The sequence below is a fragment of the Lepidochelys kempii genome, chromosome 3 (genome assembly GCF_965140285.1).
Source record: "Lepidochelys kempii isolate rLepKem1 chromosome 3, rLepKem1.hap1, whole genome shotgun sequence".
Classification (NCBI taxonomy): domain Eukaryota; kingdom Metazoa; phylum Chordata; order Testudines; family Cheloniidae; genus Lepidochelys; species Lepidochelys kempii.
In genome coordinates this window covers 1,599,233-1,615,738 of record NC_136382.1, presented here as the reverse complement: position 1 = coordinate 1,615,738, position 16,506 = coordinate 1,599,233, and the positions used below count along the sequence as shown (strand labels likewise).

General features: G+C 55.7%; 1 protein-coding gene across 4 annotated transcripts in view; it reads left to right on the top strand.

Annotated features, from left to right (window-relative positions):
* Positions 1-16,506, top strand: part of MAPRE3 (microtubule associated protein RP/EB family member 3) — a 73,721-nt gene that overhangs the window by 23,834 nt on the left and 33,381 nt on the right. For 2 of the 4 annotated variants that reach the window (XM_073335453.1, XM_073335450.1), the window contains one exon: positions 3,852-3,950. The exons of the other annotated variants lie outside the window; for them this stretch is intronic. The gene's annotated coding sequence lies outside the window, so the exon portion shown is untranslated. Of the gene's footprint in view, positions 1-3,851; positions 3,951-16,506 lie in introns of those variants that run through there. 4 annotated transcript variants of the gene reach the window in all.

Below are 16,506 nucleotides of genomic sequence, written 5' to 3'. Positions count from 1 at the left end.
GGGGCGGAGCTGATGTCCCCAGCCCTGCGGTGGTCAGGTAGTTGGCGATGCTTCTTGGGTAGCGGGGTCCCGCAGAGATGCTCGGTCTCGCATAGAGGTCTCGGCGCTGGAGCGTGGAGCACACTGTTTGGATGCAGACAGTACACTGGAGACATCCTGTGTCTGTGCGGAGCCCAGCACCCCGAGGCCCTGATTTCTAATACAGGTAGAGATGCCTAACTAAAGTGAGCTGCTATGCTACCCTGCGAGCTCTGGCTTAGCGGTGGTGAGATTCCCCGTCGCCCCCATACTTCTGTCTTATCCTTTTCCTGGTGCTAAGAAACCACAGACAGAGGCTGCAGATCCCCATGCCTCACTTTCCCCTCAACTGTTCTCTTTATCCGCTCCCATTACACCCGAATGAGATGAGATCTGCGGGCAGAGAGTAGCCTGTGTGCTTTGAGCTCTGCTCTCCAGCCACCTGCCCCCAGAAACAGGAACAGTGGTGCCCATTGGAGGAGGCCTGCCCTGGGATCACAGGATCTCTGTGCCCCTCACTCTGCAGCCGCCAGGAGCTCCACCCTGCCCTCTCTGGGAACTTGAAGACCCCTTCCCCTTGGGGTCTGAGTGGGGAAGATGGCTACTGGGCTTTCGCCGTGCTCTGCTCTCTGCCCAGGGTCCCTCTTGGGTCTCCCAGTGCCTGGCACTTGCTCTGCACATCCAGCAATTACCGTAGGTCCCCTCTACCCTGCAGCTTTCAGGCCTCCCCTCTGTCATAGCCTGAGCTGCAGCAGGCCTGCTGCTCGAGTGTCTGCAGGGGCTGGTTCCCCTCGGGGAGCTGTTCCCCTCAGACCACCGGCTGGCTGCTTCACCAGTTTCCGTTTGGTGTGTTCCTAAGTGAAGTGAGCAACTGTGAGGATAAACCGGGACCTGCGCTGGCTAGAGCGAGGCCTGGCGCAAGCGTCTCACCCTGCAGGCCCCATGCAGTGAGTGGGGGAGGGAGCCTGGAGCCCCCAGCCTGGGAACTGCTGTCCTGTGGAAATGGAAGGGAAATGTGCTGTGCCCTCCCCTGAAATGAATGTGCCATGAGCTATGGCTGGTATTTAGGTGGGATCTGGGCTCCAGGGCTCCAGAACAGTGCTTCGGTGCCCCTTCGTCGCTTGGTCACAAACCTGGGGTCTCACAGACTCCCCACCGCTCCCCACACTGGCTAATACCTAGGCACTCCTGCACCCCTCGTCCCCCACCAGCTAACACCCGGTGCAGAGGTCCTTTGGTTTGCAGCACCTTTCCGAAGTCCCCCGCCAGGCCTGGGCCCCGTTGGCGATGTACACGCAGGAGGCAAGACCTGGGCCTTGCCCCAGAGCACTCGTGGTCGAGGTGGGAAGAGGCCCGGTTGAGTCTCACAGCCAAGCTGGGAGGGGCAGTGGCTACGACCCTCGGAGAAAGGCCTACGTTCCCTGCTAGAGCCCAGCCTGCCGGGGAGGCTGCATCCCAGCTGGAGCCCGGAGTGGTGCTTCTGTCCACCCCGAAGAGGCCTCCTGTGCCCAGCTTCCCTGTATCTCTGGGCGGGACCTGACTCTGTCCTGTCCCATCGCACACTCCCCACCTTGTTAGTCCCGCTCCCCTGCAGCCAGCCTGGCTGCTCGCAGACCTAGGGAGAACAGACCAGCCAGGAGTTGGGGGACAGAAGGGGATCAGACTGTCCCTCCCCTGAACGTGAGCCGGGGAGCGCTGAGCCCGTTGGTGGTAACTCCAGCAGCGCAAACCCCAGTGGCTGCGCTGCACAGGGCTGCTTACCCAGGAACCATAGCAAGCAGCATGGCTGCAAGCCCCCCTCCACCTCGTTGCCTGGGTCCGTGTGGGGGCTGCAGCGCTGTGACTACGGCAGTACACCAGCCCATCCCGAAGGTGGGGGGCAGGTGCAGTGGGGGCCTCTGGTTTTCGCTCCTTACAGCTCCCCCATCGCCGCCAGGACATGCCCTTCGTTAGCCCCCCGGGGCCAGTATGGTGGGTGGGTGTGAGGGGCAAGCAGGTTAAACACAACAGCTGCCATCTCGCCCCGTGTTCCCAGCCACCTGTGCCCCCACAGTGTGGCCCTTTGCTGCTCCAGCCTGCCGTCCGGTCGCTCTCGCCTCCAGCCCCACAGCCGGTAGTACTGCCCAGGGGTTTCCATCCCCCGTCTCCAGCTCCGGGCTCCAAAGCCTGAAACGCCGCTGCACACGCCAGAGCCTCACCCGGGCCGCTTATCCCGCTGGCTCCAGATAAACTAGGACAGGCTGCGCCCCTCAGGCCAGCAGGGAGCCTCGGCGTGTCCTCTCTGCCAGGCCCTCTGGCGCAGGGGCTCTTTGCTGCCTTGCGTCCACGCTCTGCCTTCTGTAGCAAGGTCCCTCCGAAGTGCTGGCTTCAGAACGGTAACTGCCTGCGCCGCAGGGCTGGGAGGAGGTTCCGCCACGGCAAGGACGTTGCTGGTTATAAGCGCATCGCTTCCTTACTCGAGAGAAACACCGGGCTGGGAGAGGGGTTATTGAAGGGGCACAGGAACACACGGCTAGAGACTAGCCATCAGCACGTTCAGACTTGCAATTAGATGGAGGTTTCTCACCACCAGAGGAGTGAAGTTCTGGAGCAGCCGCCCAAGGGGAGCAGTGGGGGCAAAACCCCGAACTGGCTTCCAGCCTCAGCGTGATCAGTTTATGGAGGGGGTGGTGTGATGGGGCTGCCTACGATGGCATGGAGCTGATCTGCGACCGCTAGCAGCAAATCTCCCCAACGGCCGGTGATGGGGCACTGGGGGGGAAGGGCTCTGAGTTGCTGCAGAGAATTCTTTCCCAGGTGTCCGGCTAGTGGGTCTCACCCACGTGCCCAGGGTCTAACTGATCCCTGGATTTAGGGCGGGGAAGGAATTTTCCCCAGGTCAGCTTGGCAGGGACCCTGGGGGGGTCTCGCCTCCCTCTGCAGCCTGGGGCCCAAGTCACTCACTGGTTTGAACTATTGTGAATGGTGGAGTCTCTGTCACGTGTAGTCTTTAAATCCTGATTTGAGGATGTCAGTGACTCGGTCAGGGGTCTATCACGGGGGTGGGGGGGAAGGGGGAGGGCGGGGGAGAGGTTCTGTGGCCTGCCATGTGCAGGAGGTCAGGCTAGATGATCATGATGGTCCCTTCTGACCTTAGTCTATGAGATCTCTCCACTCTGCCCCACCAATTCTACTGTCTGACCAGGTTCCGGGGTTTGGTCTAATGTTAAAAGCCACTTCAAATATCCTGTCGACGTTTCTAACAATAATGCTTTACAGAGTCTTGAGCCAAGCGTGCGACTTTGATTTATACAGTCCCCTTAGCGTACTTTGCTCTCTGCAGAGCTCTGGTGTGAGCGACCCTGCCCCACGTAGCCTGCAGTCGGGCATAGATCATCTGCCTGGTGCTGAGTCAAAGCTGCCAGTCCTAGTGGCAGCCGTTCCCTGCCACAGGTCAGTGTTCCTACATGCTCCGCTCCACGCTGTAACAGAGGCCCCAGGAGGGAGCGGGGTGTCAGCTGGTGAGAGGTTAGGACAGGAAGTGAAGGAGAATACTGTATCCAGCTGAAAATGCAGGGGGAAGGTTTGGGAGGCAGAAGGTAACCATAGGAGATCTTTGCCAGGACGGTTCTGAGGAGCATCTTGTTCTCGAAGGGACCTGGGGGGAGACCCCCACCACCGGGAGCAGAGCCTCTTAGCGGCATGCGTGGTCTTGACTGTTGCTGAGTCTCACCCTGAGCTCTCCCGTCCAAGAACTGACCAGGCCAGCCCTGCTTAGTGAATAGGTTAGCGCTCTGTGCCGGGGGTGAGCTTGCAAGTTAAGCTTTTGGGTTCCTTGTTGATTTTTCTTATAGGTACTTTACTACAAACAGTAACTGCACCAAGAGGCTACCGGGTGTACCCGGACAGCAGTCCCGTCCAGAGGGGCGCTCCCTTCGGACCCAGGCGGCCAGGTGTGTGACAAAGCGGGACTGTTCTTAATGTTTCCTCTGAATAGTGTGGGGGTGCCTCAGTTTCCCCTGTGCAGTTCTTAAGTATCTAGGTGGTGGGATAAGGGTGTATGATCATTGCAGAGCCCTAGAGGGCAGGTGTGTGCAGGAGTCTGGACACAGAGAATGGCCAACACCCTGTTTCCTGGCACCTGATGGCCTGGGCCTTCCCCCCTGCAAGGTGAGAGCTAAAGAGTTGGAGAACAAAGGAATCAGGTGCCCTCCTGGCCTGGGAAAGGAAAAAAGCCCAGAGGAGGAGGGCCTGGGGGGAGTTTCAGTTTGGGGCTGGCTGGGACATGGAGTGAAGTGCAGACACGGTTGTCTGGCTCACTGCCCCCCAAAATGGACCCAGCTGAGGGGTCCTGTTCTCTGCACCTACAAGCTCCGTTTTAGACCATGTTCCTATCGTCTAGTAAACCTTCTGTTTTACTGGCTGGCTGAGAGTCACGTCTGACTGCGGAGTTGGGGGGCAGGACCCTCTGGCTTCCCCAGGAGCCCCGCCTGAGCAGACTCGCTGTGGGAAGCGCAGGGAGGTACAGAGGATGCTGAATGCTCCGAGGTCAGACCCAGGAAGGTGGAAGCTGTGTGAGCTGTGTGTCCTGCAGACAGGCTGCTCACAGAAAGGCGACTGCCCCAGAGTCCTGCCTGGCTTCATGGGGAGCAGTTCCAGAGCATCGCCCGGGGACCCCGTGACAACTGGTGGCAGAAGTGGGATGTACAGCACCCCGTGGATGGCGCTTCCTGCAGTAAATGACGGGGGAGCAGTAAAACGAAGCGGAATTGACGAGGACCAGGCATGCTGAAGGCTCAGAGAGGAGCAGTTTCGGGGGGCGGTTAACCCCTGGGAGTGTGTGATCAGCAAGAAGGACTGTGCAGTAATGGGGTACCCCTGGGGACTGCGGTGAGCAGTCTCAGGGGCGGAGGAGCCTGCGGCTTGGCCCAGGGAGAGAGAAGGACTTTTGCAGTAACAGGGTTCCACTGGGGATTGCAGTGGGCGGTCCCAGGGGCGGAGGAGTCTGCAGCTCGACCCTGGCAAAGAGGGGGTGACCTCGAGAAGGGCTGGCACACTAGGGGTTCTCCCTGGAAACCGTGGGGAGCTGAGAGGACACAGGCCTGTGAGTCCACAGCAATTTGGGAAGAGCAGAGTGACGGCCTGTCCCCGTCTCCTTAAGAAGGACATTGTAACCCTGTGCAAAAAGAGAGGGTTGAGCGTTGGAAAGTTCACCAAAGCACAGTTAATCATGCAGCTGGAGGAGGATGACCGCTCTAAGGAGCAGATTCCTGACCCCAAATGGGGCTATAGCAGGATCTGGGAGCAGCGGGAGTGGGAGCCAGGCATCGCCAAGACTCCTGTCCCCGACCAGACGGGGGTCTTCACGATCGGGTGCCCCATCAGGGGATCGAGATGGATGGGATTGGAGCTGAGTCCGAGAGAGCAAGAGGACTGTGGGAGACAGCGAGAGCCCGAGAAAGAGCTGCAGAAGCAGCAGCAGCATGAACTGGCAGTGGGGGAGCGGAGAGGCCTAGGGGACCTCTTGGGGTGAGTGGGGATAGACCCCGGGGGGCCAGTTCCGCAGGGAACCTTGAAACTAAATTGCTGCCCCTGGTTAAGGGGGGGGGGGGGATGTGGATGCCCACCTCACTGCCTTTGAGCAGGCTGGAGATTTGAACCAGAGGGACCCTGCGGAAAAGCCCTGGTGTCTAGCTCCCTTGCTGGGTCCCAAGGCCAAAGACTCCATCAGCCAGATGGGTGGGGCGGTGGATGGGCTCCCACTCCTGACCCCAACCTATACATCTATGTAGAGTTTCCTGGGGCCAGGCCCCTCGGACCTCCAGTGGGAGTGGAAGGTGATGGTCAATGGGGAGACATTCCTGGGGTGTCGAGACCCTGGGACAGAGAGGACTGTTGTCAGGCCCTGGGTGGTGCAGCCCCAGAGGCTGAGGGGCTGTGTGAGCTGGGTGAGGGTCCCAGGACGAAGCCCCTCGCCCTGCCTGTGGCCCAGATCCCTGTGCAGACCCAGGAGGGGTGGGGCTGGCTGGCTGTTGGGGTTCTCCAGGACACCAGCTGTGAGACCCTGTTGTGGGGGGACTGTGTCTCTTTGGGACAGGATCCAGGCCTTGCTCCTGTAACTGCCGAGGGTTTGAATTTGAATCCAGGGAACCAATCGGCGGAGACAGAAATGGTCAGTGAAAATGCAGATGACCTGGCTGGCAGCAGGCAGGAGCTGCTAGGCTTAGGTTACCTGCCTGCCTGTAACCAGACCCCTGGGGCTGTGTGGGACAGAGAGATGCTCTCCGCCCCCTTACACACTGGAGAGGGGGGCTTAGGGGGCTCAGGCTGGCTCTGATGCAGTGAGGAAAGCAGTGAGCTTGCTGCCTACTCCCCTGGGACAGCAAGGGCAGCGCTGAGCACAGTGGGAGCTGAGACCCCAGCTGAGTGGGGGGAGACACAGGCAGGGCAGGGGATCTGTGGGGAGTGGCAAGGTGCTGGGTAAGGAAAGTCTGGATGAGCCTAGGCAGCCTTGTGAGCTGATGGCTGTGTCTAGTCAGCAGGGTGGGAAGTCGAGGAGAGTGGAAGAGGAGTGTCCCTGGACCTTACCTGTTAGCTGGGTGGAGAAATTGTGAGAGTGAAGGAAATGTACCTGTGTCTGTCAGGGGTATTGACTTGCCTATGGAGGGAGCTACCCTGATCTCCAAGTAGTTATCTGTGACCAGCCCTGTGTGCTGGGACAAGGGGAATGAGCTCCCAAGCTGTGTGTCTGGGAAAGGAGAAAGTGTGTCCTGCTCTTCTTTGTCTGTGGAGCAGACAGAAGGGGCCTTTCAGCCTGTGATGGTTGAGGGTCGTGCAGTTGTCTCAGAGCTGGTTCTGGATTCAGCTAAACCCCAGGAAGGGAAGGGTCCTAAGTTTGTGTCTGCTCGGGAGAATGGCCCTGTAACTAGGTCGCATCCCGTTCGTGTCTATGTAAAATCCCAGAGCCCAGACAATTCTGGTGCTTGTATTTTGCCTGTTGCTAGTGTGTGGTTGGGAAAGGGTGCAGCAACTCTGTCTAATCAGGGTGAGATCCTAGCCAGGGCACAAGGAGAGCATGAAGGTGATTTGATTGTGTTACCTACTGAGGGAGTGGAAACCTGTAGCAAGAAGGAAAAGATTCCTGAACTTGTGTGTGGCGAAGGGAAGGAGAATGCTTCCAACCTTTTATCTAGGGAGTCTGTAAGTTTGCCTGAAAGGGGATTGTGTAGGAATCCGCCTGATGGGCCAGAGGTGATTCTGGATGTAAGGGAGACCCAGAAAGAGTCTGTTGTTGCTCAGGAAAGTGTTCCCCTAGAGCAAGCCCTAGGTAAAGAGGGTAAGAGCAGAATTTCTGTGAGGGGTGAATTGTTGCATAGAAAAGCCTTCGGGAAAGGAATCCTCATGGAGTCTTTGCAAGCAGTTTACTGCAACTGAAGGGTGTGAAAGTGATTTAATCAAGAAAGTTTCAGTTCCTAACAGCCGGAAATTTTCTGTTGTGAATGGATCTACTGACTTTCCTGTTGAAAGATCCAGTGTGGATAATTTTGAGAAGGTCTCAGATGGAGTGAAAGCTGTTAAGAAAGTTAAACAGTCCTATAACCAAGTGGCTGTGTTTGGCCAGCTTGTTGGGGAGACAAGGTTGCTGAGAAAGGGATGTCTCCATGCTGGTTCTGTAAGTGAACAGTATGTGGCCCAGATCAAGATGGGGGCTCTTAACCAAGAGAACCCACATTGCAGGCCTTCAGACAGGAGCGCTGGGAGAAGACCCGATCCCAGTTTGACCCCTGGCGGTTTTGGGGTGGCAAAAGGGCACAGGCCACATAAACCTTCCCACATGCGGCATACGAGTACTATCGACCACCCACGACCTAAGGGAGGGCGTGAAACTGGAAGGGCTTGGTGTAACTCCCACCAAGGAACGGAAGAGATGCTGGGTCATTCATGAGAACTTTGGTGGGTTCCAACTTCCCCAGTCACCGGCTAAAGTGACCCCACTCAGTTCGGTCTCAAAGGGGGAGAGATGTGACAAAGCGGGACTGTTTTTGTTTCCTCTGAATAGTGTGGGGGTGCCTCAGTTTCCCCTATGCAGTTCTTAAGTATCTATGGGGTGGGATAAAGGTGTATGATAGTTGCAGAGCCCTAGAGGGCAGGTGTGTGCAGGGGTCTGGACACAGAGAATGGCTGACACCCTGTTTCCTGGCAGCTGATGGCCTGGCCCTTCCCCCCTGCAAGGTGAGAGCTGAAGGGTTGGAGAACAAAGGAATCAGGTGCCCTCCTGGCCCGGGAAAGGGACAAAGCCCAGAGGAGGAGGGGCTGGAGGGAGTTTCAGTTTGGGGCTGGCTGGGACGTGGAGTGAAGGGCAGACGGGGTTGTCTGGCTCACGGCCCCCCAAAATGGACCCGGCTGAGGGGTCTTGTTCTCTGCACCTACAAGCTCTGTTTTAGACCATGTTCCTGTCGTCTAATAAACCTCTGTTTTCCTGGCTGGCTGAGAGTCACATCTGACTGTGGAGTTGGGGGGCAGGACCCTCTGGCTTCCCCAGGACCCTGCCTGGGCGGACTCGCTGTGGGAAGCGCAGGGAGGTGCAGAGGATGCTGAATGCTCTGAGGTCAGACCCAGGAAGGTGGGAGCTGTGTGTCCTGCAGGCAGGCTGCTCCCAGAGAGGAGACTTCCCCAGAGTCCTGCCTGGCTTCGTAGGGAGCAGTTCCAGAGCATCGCCTGGGGACTCCGTGACAGGGTGTACCCGGACAGCGGTCCCGTCTGGAGGGGCGCTCCCTTCGGTCCCAGGCTGCCGGGTGTACCCGGACAGCCATCCTGTCTGGAGGGGCGCTCCTTTGGTCCCAGGTCAATAGCACATGCCCTGTATGTCCTCTGAGGTCGAGAACTTCACTTCTGCAGTTTAAGCTACACCTGCAAACACATTCTTGCTTGGTCTCCAGTGTGGAATTCCTCCCGGACTGGAGAGTCTGTTGGGGTGGACAAGAAAACTAACCTGCCTCTACAGTCCTGCTGCCATCCAGCCCCTCCATGCCCATGTGGCAGTGGGGGCTTGCAGCTCTGGGCTGGGGTGGGGTAGCACATGTCATTCCCCCTGGGTTGGTCAAGCTCAAGTCTTCCCTGAGAGCCAGATGCTGCTGGGTTTTTCCTTTTGCATGTGAGCCCCGGAAAACCATTTGATATGTCGACAAACACCTGCCAGGGATGGTCTGGTTATTACATAGGACTACCTCAGTGCTGTGGGCTGAACTAGACGACCTCTCAAGGTCCCTTCCAGTCCTGCACTTCTCTGGTTCTGTGTCAGGTCCTGTTAAAACCACCAGCAGCTGAGTCAGCTGTTTGGCTGTGCAGTTTACACACCAGGAGTGTAATGAAAACTGGCAGAGTTCAGTCAGCGAAAGGGAAATAGCCAGGGAAGGTTCCCTCACCGGCTTCTCAGGCCCCAGAACACAGTCCATTTGTCTAAGGCTCTCACGGAGGCAGCTGTGTTAATTCTGGGAAGGCCACTTACGCCGTTGGGCAGCCTAATATTATATTCAAACAGGCCTCGCTTTTCGGGACGTACGTCGCAGAGTTTGTACAGCATGACTTACATCCAAGCTGTCCCTGCCAACAGCCATGTCAAGCTGGCCCAGCTGCCTTCATCTCGCTTCATCACGCTCGGGATTTTGCATTCCTGCTTTTCTATGAATGTGAGTGGGTATCAGTTACTCGCCCATGTCTGGCATTTCCCTAAACTGGCATCTAAATTATTTTTGCCTTCCCTGGACAAATGGTGGTGTGGATGTGTCAGAGCTCTGTATTGCAGGCCTGCTGCACCAGCCATGTGTTACATGCCATCCCCGCTAGGGGGTCCGGAGGGGAATGTGGAGTGAAAATCATCTGTCCCAGCCATGGGAATTCACTTGTGCCTCGGAGCCCTTCTGAACTCTCCGAGCCCCGCTTCTGGGTCCCGTGCTCCGAAGGCATGGCATTTCAAAAGGGGACTAGACGCTTCTGGGCCGTCTCATGTCGCAGGTGCACAGATGTGCTGGCTGGAGGGATTCCTCAGCTGCTGTTCCCTTCCCCAGCTTGCTGTAGTTGCTGGAGGCAGGAGTTGGCAGTAAAAAGACCCTTGGGTGCAGGTATGTCAGGTTTCCGTACTCCAGGATGAGTCTCCTTCTCGGCTGCCCTGGCATCCTCACCTCGCTCAGCTGGAACCAGATGTGTCTGTGCGTACAGCTGTTTGCTCTTCTTTTTAAAGCAGCCCAACATTTTGGGGCACGCTGGGACGAGGAGATAGCGTGTGCACTTCAGGTCCCTGAGTGGAGGGAGCCTGTTTGCGGATCTGGGGCTGCTGCTCGGTCTCAATCACTCCACTTCCATTGAGCACCGTAACCAGCCCCCGCCCCCAACTGAGACAGCCCTATCCCAGCGCCACGTAAGCTCAGTGTTCACTGCCAGCCATTCAGCTCGGGCAGAGCTGTACCCTCCCCTTGGGGGCTCTGCGTTGGCTCACCCCATGGGCTGGCGGGCTCTAGGGCATTGCCATTGCTCTCTTGCTGGGCCGCTTGCTGAAAGCTACAGTGGCCTGCTCTCGTCTGACCCCCATTCCATGAATTTTCAGGCTCAGTCCCTACCGCCCTTCCCTGGCTAGGTCTGTGGGCAACCCCCACTGCAATGGGGCAGCAGGGCCCGAGCTGTCCCAGGAAAGGCAGAGACTATTTGAGTCCCATTAGAAAGCAATCTGGTTCCAGCCTGAGCTCTCTGGCGCTCTTCCTCTCCTGGAGGTGGCCAGCACAGGGTGGGGTGCTCCCATAATCTAAATAAGGACATTCGCGCTGTCCCTGAAACCTGGTGGGCTCCTCTGCCTGGCTGGAATGTTGAAAGTTGTGGTTATAACCTATTGAGGAAGGACCCCGTGGGCAGAAGGGTTGCGGGTAAGAGGCACTCTTTGTCAAAAATGGGATTACCTGTTTCCGAGACTCTGATAACTCTGTCAATCCATCCGAGGGATAAATACCAGGTGGGGAGAGGAGTTATTTAAATTAAGCACCAATTTGGACACAAGAACACATGGCTAGAAACTGTCCATCAACAAGTTTAGGCTTGAAATTAGACAAAGGTTTCTAGAGGAGTGAAGTTCTGGAAGAGCCTCCCAAGGGGAGCAATGGGGGAAAAACCCTAAACTGGCTTCAAAACTGAGCTTGATATGTTTATGGAGGGGATGGTATGATGGGACTGCCTCAGATGGCCAATCTGCGACCTCTAGCAGCAAATATCCCCAACGGCTTGTGATGGGGCAGGGGGAAGGGCTCTGAGTTGCTGCAGAGAATTCTTTCCCAGCTGTCTGGCTGGTGGGTCTCACCCACATGATCAGGGTCTAACTGATCCCCGGATTTGGGGCTCGGAAGGAATTTCCCCCAGGTCAGATTGGCAGATTCACCCCTCTCTGTAGCATGGGACGTGGGTCACTCGCTGGTTTAAAGTAGTGTAAATGGTGGATTCTCTGTAACTTGAAGTCTTTAAATCATGATTTGAGGACTTTAGCAACTCAACCAGGAGTGGACGAGCGAGGTTTTCTGGCCTGCAATGACTAGATGATCATGATGATCCTTTCTGACCTTAAAGTGTGTGAGTGTAAAAAAAGGATCTGGAATGCCTATAGATCAGTGTCCTAACAGACACAGCACAAGATGCGACATTACATGGTGTCTGCTACAGACCCGCAAATGACATGAGGGAACAGGAGGACCGGCTCCGTATGCACCTATGTGTAATGTGTCGGAAAAAGCTGCATGATGGTGGAGTAACAAGTGCTGGAAGTCTCATGCTGCCAGTAACTAAAACATCCCTGGAATTTCTGAACAGTACAGATGACCATCTCCTAACTCAGTAAGTGTTGCAGCCAACACAGAGGAATTCTGTATTAGACCTCATCCTAACCAGTAAAGAGGAACTAATGGCAGAACTAAAAAGGTTACTGGTAGCTTAGATACAAGTGATCATGACTTGATCACATTTATAAAGTGAAAGTAGAATAAAGTTCAGACCGGTAATATACACACTTAGTGCTTTAACAGGGCCAGTTTCACAGAGCTGAAAACAATTATGAGCCAGATTAGCTGGGAAGAAGAATTGAAGCAGAGAAATGTGAATAATTGGGAATTATTTAAGAGCGCCTCACCAGATGTCCCCAAAGCCACAATTGAGGAAGAAGGCCATATTGGTTAAAAAACTGACCTGGTTTAGCAGAGAAGTGAAGTCAGCTATAAAAAATGTTAATATATATATATATATATATATATATATATATATATATATAACAAATGGATGAAAGGAGAAGTTAGTAGTAATGAATATAAGTCAGAAGTGAGGAATTGTAGAAAATTGACAGGGGAAGCAAAGGGACCCAAGAATAAATCTGTGACCTGCAGAGAAAAGGACAATAAGGTGTTTTTTAAATACATTAGGAACAAAAAGAATGGTATCGGTCCATGACTAGATGGAAATGGAGGAATTATCAGTAATAATGCAGGAAAGGCAGAAGTGTTCAATAGAGATTTCTGTTCCGTATTTGGGGAAAAAGCAGATGATGCTATCTCATCGAATGGTGATGACAACACTCTTCCCATTCCACCAGTATTGCTGGGAGTTGTTAAACAGAAGCTACTAAGGGGAGCAGGCCGGATAACTTGCATCTGAGAATTTTAAGAAGAGCTGGCTGAGGAGCTCGCTGGACTGTTAACATTGACTTTCAGTAAGTCTTGGAGCATGGGGAAGTTCCAGAGGACTGGAGGAGAGCTAATGTGCCAATTTTTAAAAAGGGGTAACAGGCTGACCTGGCTAATTAGAGGCTTGTATGTCTGACATCGATCCCAGGCAAGCCCTGGAGTGGTAGATACGGGATTTGGTTAATAAAGAATTAGAGGAGGGTAAGGTGACTAATGCCCGTCAGCATGGGGGGTGTTTGGAAATAGATTCTGTCTACCTAACTGGGTGTCTTTTCTTTATGAGGTTACAGGTTTGGTTGATCAAGTTCATAGTGTTGACGTAATGTACTTAGACTTGAGTAAGGCGTTTACCGCACGACGTTTTGATTAAAAAACTAGAATGATATCAATTCAAGGAGGGTGCTGATAAATTGGTGAGGGGTCAGAGAAGGGCCATGAGAATGATCAAAGGAGTAGAAAACCTGCTTTATAACGATAGATTGAGCTTCTTGACTCTATCTCACTGACCAAAGAGAAGGTGAAGGGGTGACGTGATCCCAGTCTGTAAGTACCTACATGAGGAACAAATATTTAATAATGGGCTCTTCAGTCTAGCAGAGGAAGGTCCAATGAAGTGAGCTGTAGCTCACGAAAGCTCATGCTCAAATAAATTGGTTAGTCTCTAAGGTGCCACAAGTCCTCCTTTTCTTTTTGCGAATACAGACTAACACGGCTGTTACTCTGAAAGAAGGTCTGATAGGATCCAATGGCTGGAAGTTGAAAAGCTTGACAAATTCAGACTGGATATAAGGTGTAAATTATTAACAGCAAGAGTCATTCACCATTAGAGCAATTTGCCAAGGGTTGTGGTGGATTCTTTAGATGAAGACTGGCTGTTTCTCTACAAGATCTGCTCTAGGAATTGGGGGGCCGGTCTCTGGCCTGTGCTATGCAGGGGCACAATCAGAGTGGTCCCTTCTGGCCTGGGGAGCTATGCTTTGATGGAACCAACTGGGACAGTGTTGCTTGGCTCTTTGTCCCGGGGCGAAGCTGGCTGTCCAGGACACGCTGCCCCCGTTCGTCCCAGAGGAGGTGAATTTGAAAGGGGCTGATTCTCAGAGGGTCTGCACAGTGCACATCTGCCTGATGGGCACCTTCCCCTGCAAGTGACTGACACTGTGTCCCCAGACTCCCCATCCCGCTGGAGTCGCTAGGCTGGAATGTCTGTGCCAGGCTGGCAGAGCGCAGCCTCCTGGAGCAGCGCTGTCCCCGTGAGCAGGCTGCAGCCTGGGTGGCTGGTTTGCACCATTCCAGTCACTCCGGGTGCTGCTGAGCCTATAAATAGGGACAACTTTGCCATGAATTATTCACAAGGTGCCCTACATTCCCCGGCGTAGAGAACGTCACACCAGGCCGGTGAGTGATAACCCCTCCTTACAGCGCCGCTTGGATCTTCCCACACTGACTGTCAGAGGGGCAGAACTGAGCTTCATGGCTCCTCCACAGCGGGCAGGTGGGGGGCTGCTGGGGCACTCAGTGACTGGCCGACCACCACCAGCACCTGCTGTGCGAGGGAGGGCCATGGACATAGCAGGCTGGGTGGTGCCTTCTTGGTGCCCTAGTCCTGTGTTCCTTTCCTGCCAGCACCCCGTTCCAAGTCCTTTCCCAGGGCTGCTGAGAGCCGCGGAGCCGCTGATGTCAGTGCCTGGCCCTGGCCCGTGACAGAGGAGTCTGTGCTGCGGCCCCTGGCATCAGTGGTTGCTCCTTCCCAAACCAGCTGGTTCCTGGGGCTGTCCCCTCTGGGTTGTTTTGGGAAGCTCATGAGGGTGCTGTGGCAGGGGGCGTGTGGTCACTGGAGGAGGCGGGGCAGGGCAGATCCTTGCACAGCAGTGTCATGGGGAGGTGGAGCAGGGTAGGAGCCCCGGGCAGACATGCTGCTTTCCAGCTTCAAAGGTACAACCAGGGTTGTCTGCCAGACGCTCTCCAGCCTCCATGAGATGGCAGCACCCCAAGGAGTCATCCCCAGCCCCTCCTGCTTGCCCGTGTTTGACACACCTTCTCTGGGTGCTGGGCTCTGGCCTGGCCTGCCATACCGAAAGGAGCCCTGTTTGGTGGGCCTGTTTACAAGCATTATCGTCCACTAGTCTGAGGGAAACGGAGGTGGGATGACTTGCCCAAGGGAACGCAGCGGAGCCAGCATTAGAATCCAGTACCACCTGGTCCCAGCCCTGTGCTCGCTCTGCTGGGCTCCTCTTGCAACCCGGGATGCAGCCTGCAGGAGTTGCAGCCCCGGGAACTGGGCCAGCCGTGCAGATGCCGGAGCTCAGGCCCAACGGCCTGCATCGTCTGGAGCTAGCTCTGTTTAATGGAACACCCGAGCATGCGGCTGCTCGGCAGGCATGTCTCTGCTTAAGAGCAGTCGGGTTGGGCGCTCCTGCAGGACCAGTCTGGGCGTTCCTGGGTACTGGGAAGCGGGACGTGCCATAAGCCCTGTGCTATCAGAAGGGGACTTAAACCTCTGACATGCCCTGATCTGGGATTGGGAGTGCGCTCGCATGCAGGGAAGTCAGACAGCTCTGCCTAGCCCAGGGCCGGCTTGCCAGGACCCAGGGTGAACCAGGGCAGAGTGCAGCTGTCAGCCCTAGCCCAGCTCCCAGGCTGCAGGCCAGAATGCAATGGCTGCGCTGACCAGCGGCCTGTCTGCAGGGGCTGCTGGGACGTGTAGTCCCCGAGTGACAGCTGGCTTGTTAAGGGTGAGGACAGCAGGGGGGCAGGTGTGGGGATTCTCTGGGCAGTGTGTGGCTGGGTGTCAGGAGGTTACCAGACAAGCTGGGTCTCCCAGCTCCGCTCAGGATTATGAAGGTTGGCTTTAGTCTTCTCTGTCCTGCCCTCTCCCTGGAGCCCGCCCCATGGCACCGTCGTGGGTGCAGCCCCCTGGGAGTGGCAGCGTAGGCTGGGCAGAGTGCGACCAGGAGCTGCTGTTGGATGCTGGGTGTGTGGAGGGACTGGCTGTGCGGTTCCTGCCCCCTCCCTGGAGCCCCTCCCCCCGCCCTGTATCTGTGTAGGAGGGGGAGGGCAGAGCTGCAGCCAGACAATGTGGGGGGAGCAGGACTAGCCCTGTGGGCCCCCTTCGGGAAGTTTTAGACCCCTCTGGCCAGTGTGTGAGTAATTCCCCCCCCCAGGGAGGGTGGTGTGGAAGGTGAGTGCTGGGGGTGGCTGTGCTGGAGCAGGTTGGCTGGGGCAGAGAGCAGGGCTCTTTGGGGAGATTATATGTCCTCAGCAAGGCAGGTGTGTCCTTTGCCTGCGTGCCTCTGAATTGCAGCTCCCAGCCAGGGTTTGCGCTGCCTGGCAAACTATCCATGTAAACTCGCAAACAGCGGAGAACAAGCTTTGAATTCTCCGTAGGAGGGGAAGGCAGGGTGTACCTTGAATGCAGGTCTGGGCGGACTGGTCGAGGAGGACCTGGCGTTCCCGGAGCCTTTCTGGTGATGTGTCGCTTGTTAGGCTGCACATGCTGTGCGTTGTTCTTGTGTTGGGAGTGTGATTCATTTTTCACAGCTTCACAACAGCATTTCCGCTCACCTTCAAGGTACGGAGAGCTCTTGTGCCAATTACAGCACTGATCAAACACACCAGCCTGTCAGACTGGCTCCCTTCCTTTGGTGTTGCTCCCATGTTGAGGTTTGAAATGTGATGTGTGCTGTGTTGATGCTTCCATGGCATAGCAGCACCATCTTTCCATTGTAACCTTGCTCCTGAGCTGAAGGGAACTGGCTCTACGTTTACACTGGCGGGGGACGCTGGTAGTGAGCTCAGCTCT